This window comes from Physella acuta, unplaced genomic scaffold (assembly GCF_028476545.2).
Source record: "Physella acuta isolate Inbredline_101_S28 unplaced genomic scaffold, ASM2847654v3 ptg000050l, whole genome shotgun sequence".
NCBI classification, from domain to species: Eukaryota; Metazoa; Mollusca; class Gastropoda; family Physidae; genus Physella; species Physella acuta.
The window spans coordinates 970343-976686 of record NW_026731570.1 but is presented as its reverse complement, the minus strand read 5'-3'; the positions used below and the strand labels follow the sequence as shown (position 1 = coordinate 976686).

Sequence of the window (6344 nt, the reverse complement as noted above, 5' to 3'; positions counted from 1 at the left end):
TTCTATTAACTACTTAACACCACTCATCACTATAATCCCTTATAGGCTTATACCAACAACCGCAGCTTCTCCATAAACACTGATAACTCAACAAACATCCCTCACTACATCCAAATAAACTACAAAAACAAAACACTCAACATCTTAGTCGCCATAAACGGAAGAAGACAAGCCTGCCAACTATGCTCCTCAACCCTCCACTGGACCAATCACTGCCCAACCCACAGAATACAACCAACAGCATCACAAGAACCAGCCACGCCTACACAACAGCAAGAAACAGTTTTGTCGACATCAAAAACACCGCCCAAAAACCAACCCTCAACACAACAACCAGCGCTACTCGCCCAACCTGCTACAACACCAAGCAGTCAACAAGCAGCTCTAACAAAAAAAAACACAGAGACAAAACCCAATGATCAACCTACAGCACAGGATACAGCAACACCTGTACCACAACCCCCGACACCAAGCAACCTACAAGAACCTCCAACAATGGAGGCAATAGACCTAACCTCAGAAATGGAAACCAGCTCGTCAATGAAAAGAAAAAACCAAACCAGCCCCACTGAAATAGGGAAAACAACTAAAGGAAAAAAACACGCAAAGCAAACCAAAAACCCCCTCACATGCAACTACTGCCTTAACTCGCACCAAACACTCGAGGAACTAATGCGTCACGAAGCTATAGAACACCGGGAATTCAAGCAATGCCACCACTGCAGCGATGGAATAATCCACGATGGTATTTCTAAACACTACCTAGAAAAGCATTACACATCTGTCTCCAGATGTACATTCTGTGGTGAAGTCCTCCCAGCACATAACAACTATTACCACATCTTAGCGCACCACAAAGATATTATGACTAAGAAACAAATAGACGAAGTAAGTAAAGGCATAAAAGAAGGACCAAAAGTCTTTGAAGGAAAATAAATATAACAAAACAATAGGGAATCTAAAAGGCACAGCAACGCTATAATTGTTAAACGTTTTGTATAGTCACAATTGAACTGGTATATTATGCATTAATGTTATACTATGTATTACATTATAATTTAATTCTTTTAACATGCAACCTATCCATACAATGGAAGGAGTTCTATTAAACGCCTTTATTTAAAAAAAAACAAAAAAAAAAAAAACAGAAGTCTCACTTAATATATTAGCGCAGGGTCGGCAAACTGCGACTCGCGAGCCGCATGCGGCTCCTTTGATGTCATGGTGCGGCTCTCCATTTCCATGCACAATGATTAATAATTGTATAGTTTCATTTTCAAAACTCATAAAAATATTATACTGCAAAGAAAAACAACTTTAAATAGGATTAAAAAACTCATCAGAGAACAGTGAGAATAGGTGAGGTAGAAAGTAAATGGACAGCTGACAGCTGCCTTGGCACCAGGCCCAACCCCACAGCCGCGCTGTAGCCAGCCCCGTGGAGACTATTCCATGTTTGCCACTGCATAAGGGCCCCCCTTTTCGATTGCCGTTACATGGGGAATGTTATTTTATTCAGAATGTATTCCTCTACCTGTCAGTATGCAATAATTTTACCTGAGTGACGAATTATGTCAGTTATTAGTTTCCTACGGTTGAGCTATAAGGTACTGGACTCTGGGTTCGCGTGGGGTGAAAGATAAGCCTTGTGAGAACCGAAAGACACAAGCGACCGATACAGTAATCAAACCGATATCCAAACAAGTTAGTCAGAGTTTGCCGTGCTGAGGCCTGCCTAGCTATGAAAAATACCTACTGAACCAGTGGTGTCCGTAAAGAAAGAAACAAAAAGTTATTGGCTTCTAAAGTGGATTGGGAAAGTCCTATAGTTATATTATGTGGTTTCTAAATTTTATCATAGCAGATCTAGCTACAACAGTTTTTGTGCGAAAGATGAGTTTGTTCTTGTATGAAATAATAAGTTCATATTTAGCGCTATTTATTTCAAATCAAAGTCAAATGCATTTACCTAATCCTTATCAAATACCAAAATATTGAAAAAAAAATTTTTTTTGTAAATTGTAACTTTAGGCTCTAAAGGTTGCCGACCCCGGTGCTAGGGTTATCTATCGTAAGGTTGGGTGTTTATCTAAATGAAATTGACATTAAAAAACAAGTTAATAAAAAGTCTAGTGACAATTTAAGCGCAATTTCCTCAATTAATTTTTTGTGACCGAACGAAATAATATTTTTGAAAACTTTTTTCTGCAATATTGGTCTAAATTATGGTAGAAATCGATTGGTAAATGTTTCAAGTCGCTAAGTGGTCTGGTTGCCGAGATATGGGCCAAAACTGCATTTTTTTCGAGGTTTTTTGGCTTTTCTCGGAAATCCAGGAAGGAATTCCGGGAATTTTTTTGGCCCACAATCATCCTCGAAACTTGATTAACATATTTGCTTTTGGAACTAGTCCACGATATTGCTTCGTTGAGAATGAGATAGGACTTAAAGCTGCGGACACACATCGGACACACATCGGACACACATCCATCCTTGACGAGTTAATAATCGCAAAGGTCCGTATGGAAATTGCGCTAAAAACCCATTAGAACCGTGGTTGGGTAAGATAAAAACAACCTTTAATTATAATCCTAGCAATAAAGTTTTTAAAGTTATTTATAATCTTTTATATTTCACGAAAATCCCGGTTTTCTTTATATAAATAGAACATATATTATAAAAATGTTTTCTACACAATTAACTAATTTAATTTTTGAATGCAACTCTGCTCTTTGTTATATATTATTTGTTATACTTTAACCTTTAGGTGAGTTTTTATTCAAGGGAATGTACTCCACATTAAACGACAAAACTATTGGAGCAATCATGCTGGTTATCTCCCTTACCATTCTCTGCCTGTGTCTGGTCGCCATTGTCAAACTTCTGCACTCCCTTCTCCAAGGCCCCATCGCTCTCATCATCAAAAATTCATCAACGCGGACTTTCCCGGACCGCTGGGATACCTCACTGGATACCTCGCCATCATCATTGGCGCCGGGTTGACCATCATCGTCCAGAGCTCCTCCATCTTCACCTCCACCCTCACCCCGCTCGTCGGCATCGGGGTCATCGAACTCGACCGGATGTACCCTTTGACCCTGGGGTCAAACATCGGCACCACGACCACGGCGATTCTTCCAGCCTTAGCCAACACGGACGGCCTCAGAAACGCGTTACAAGCAGCCTTCTGCCACCTCTTCTTCAACATCACCGGCATCCTCCTGTTCTACCCCATCCCCTACCTCCGCTTCCCCATCCCGCTTGCCAAATTTCTAGGCAACTGCACGGCCGAGTACCGCTGGTTCGCCATCGTCTACATCCTCCTCATGTTCTTCCTCTTCCCCGTCCTAGTCTTCGCTCTCTCCATCTCGGGCTGGTACGTCCTCCACGGCGTCCTCGTCTGCCTTCTCTTCATCATCATCGGCGTCATCAAATGCCTGCAGGCTAAACGTCCCCAGAGCCTGCCCAGAAAGCTCCAAGACTGGATGTTCCTACCCCAGCCGCTACGGTCTTTAGAACCCTATGATCGCGCCATGCAGAAAGTCTTCTTCTGCAAGCGATTCCAGACAGACTCTACCGAGAAGACAAACACTGGTGCTACGTCAGACAGACAAGCTAACGGAGAGTCCAGCACGCGACTTTAGTATGACCACGTGACATTGTTTACAAAGTTCAATGATTGAAAACCTATTTATTCTATAATGTTATTTATATTTGTAACTTGTAAATGATTAGACCCAAGAACTATTTTAAAATTGACCCGTGCGTTTTATTTAACTTATCTTCATAATATTTTCCCCTTTGTGCCCAATACACAAATAGCAGATAAATTAAAGATCGTGTTTCAATCACCTCGACATACAGGGAGATAATGTGGTCAGTACTAAGCCTATACGCCTTAGTTACCTAAGGTGCGTCAGGTACCCATTAGAGCTGGATGAACTCACGCAGCCCAACAGAACTGAGCCCGGAACTCGAGACATTCGGACTAGCAGTAGAAAGCTTTGTGTTTAGTATTATAGCTTAAAAAGAGTACTCTTACTTTTGTAATTTAACGCTTGTGAAAGCTCGTTAATATATAGGGTATAAGACATGCTTTTTCCCTACTATTTAGTCTTAGATGAAGAAATAAATAAAGTACCGTTTACAAATGACGCAATCCGTTACATTGTCACACGATCCGGTGGTCGATTAAACCACACCCAGAAGGACAAACCCCCACCCCCACTAATCTAAACACCCCCCACTCAACTTACCCACAGTAAACCCAATCACACCCACCGTAGATTTATTTATATATACACAAACACTCAAATAATTTCCTTTACCTACACTACAACACCACATAATCATTTCTCTCTCACTAAATTCTTCCACACTAAATTCTCCCACACTAAATTCTCCAACACTAAATTCTCCATCACTAAACTCTCCCACCCTAAAAATCTCAAAGTGTCTACTCGGAATAAGATTTTTCGGCAAAAGATAGTTCTGCGCATGCGCAGTGACCTATGGCTAGGGTTAGGGCTAGAATGAGGGTTAGGGGTAGGATTAGGGATAGGGTTAGGGATAGGATTAGGGATATGATTAGGGCTAGGGCTAGGGTTAGGGTTAGGGATAGGATTAGGGATAGGGTTAAGGATAGGATTAGGGTTGGTATTAGGGTTCTGCGGTTGTAAACACACGCATGCGCAGTACCATCGAAAACATCGCCGCTAAGTCGTAGTTTCTCTCCATTGCGCATGCGTAGCGCATGCGTATCTTATTCCGACTAGAATCGGCCCTAAAAATCTCCCAAATCTAAACACGATACAAAATTTGTCTCCACCAAAATCAACCAAACATTCAACTCCCCCTTACTAGATTACGTTACACCCGCCTCCCCCCTCCCCCCACCACGCCAGCCCCACATGGAACTAAACGCTGACACAGGTGTAACACAGTTCACAGCGGTTCGCTGTCGTCTCCTGTATCTGTCAAAATATCTGTTAAGGGAAAGAACAAATAATGTGTTATTTTCAAGGGAGGTAATTATACAATTAAACGATAAAAAGATATTGGAAAAATAAAAATATATTTTTAAGCAAAAACCAGTAAAAAACTATAGTATAAATTATAGAAAATTAAAGTACAAAATAAATGTTTAAAACCCATTGGTGATTAATAAAAAAATGTTAATTACATATGTTAGAAATTGTTAGTTGTTAATCGGATAATTAGAAATCCCTAATATCAACCAGCTTTAATATTAATACTAAGAAAATCAAATAACTTGCTCTTTACGAAGAAAGATAGATCCTACAATTTAGTATTTGCTATTTAAGTCCACGACAAATCCTGACCACAGCTTGGGTGGCTCAATGAAATCCTGGGCCCCACCCCCTGCAGCCAAGCCAACAAACGCAACCACTGGTCCACCACAGGAAGAATGTCCAGACCCCCATCCAGCTGAAACACCCACAGTGCAAGCTTATAACAAAAACATGTATAAATTATCTCCAGCTCGCACCCCAGATACACGAGACATACGAAATAGAGTCAATGAATTTAAATTATCTCTGGATATATAGGAGGGGGGGGGGGTAGTGTGTTCAGCACAATGCCCAGCCGCTATTACTTTGCCTAACGCCAATCAGTGGAGTGGAGTGGTCTAGCGGCAGAACGCACTCTTGACGCCCTGGATGTCCCGGCTTCTTACTTTTTTATTATATTCATGCAATAAAACGCTGGCATGCATGAATATGTTGACCCGAAGATCGTCAGCACTCCAAATGCCAACTTCTTCATCTCGCTTTACTATCCTGGGAGACTATTCCATGCGTCACATATTAGTGCCTCAACTCGCAGCATATCTTTTAGAGTCGTCCTTTTGTGCAGCGTAACGTGCATGTTTTACTGGACCTCCAATTCTCCTAACTTGCTCGTGATTTCCGTGAACTTACCACTCCACAAATGTTTGGTTGTCAAATCCAGAAAACTCTTCATAACGTTTGAGATCGTAGAAAACTCCGGAAGACTTTTAGAACTGACCGGTTCGAATTTTCCCTACATCACATCAATCTCTCTGAAAACGGGCCCGCCAACCTCAGTGTCGCATGAGGGAGGTGGAAAGGCTCTGCGAGGCATGGGCGGAGTTAGTTTCAGCTATGTAAGGGCAGAGTTTCTTTCAGGCATTTCCTCGGTGAAGTAGGAGGATAAGTCCATATTCAGAATATTCTGAATATATACTTATCAACCCTTCCCCAACCCGAACTTTAAATGCCCCACCCCCAGAAGAAACAACGGATGAAGTAAACACTGTGCATATGTGAGCATATGTGAAAGGGCAAACCCAGATCCCCCCC

General features: G+C 41.6%; 1 pseudogene; it reads left to right on the top strand.

The window, feature by feature from the left end:
• Positions 1-495: 495 nt before the first annotated feature.
• LOC131945885 (sodium-dependent phosphate transport protein 2B-like) lies at positions 496-3662 on the top strand (annotated as a pseudogene).
• Positions 3663-6344: the final 2682 nt, after the last annotated feature.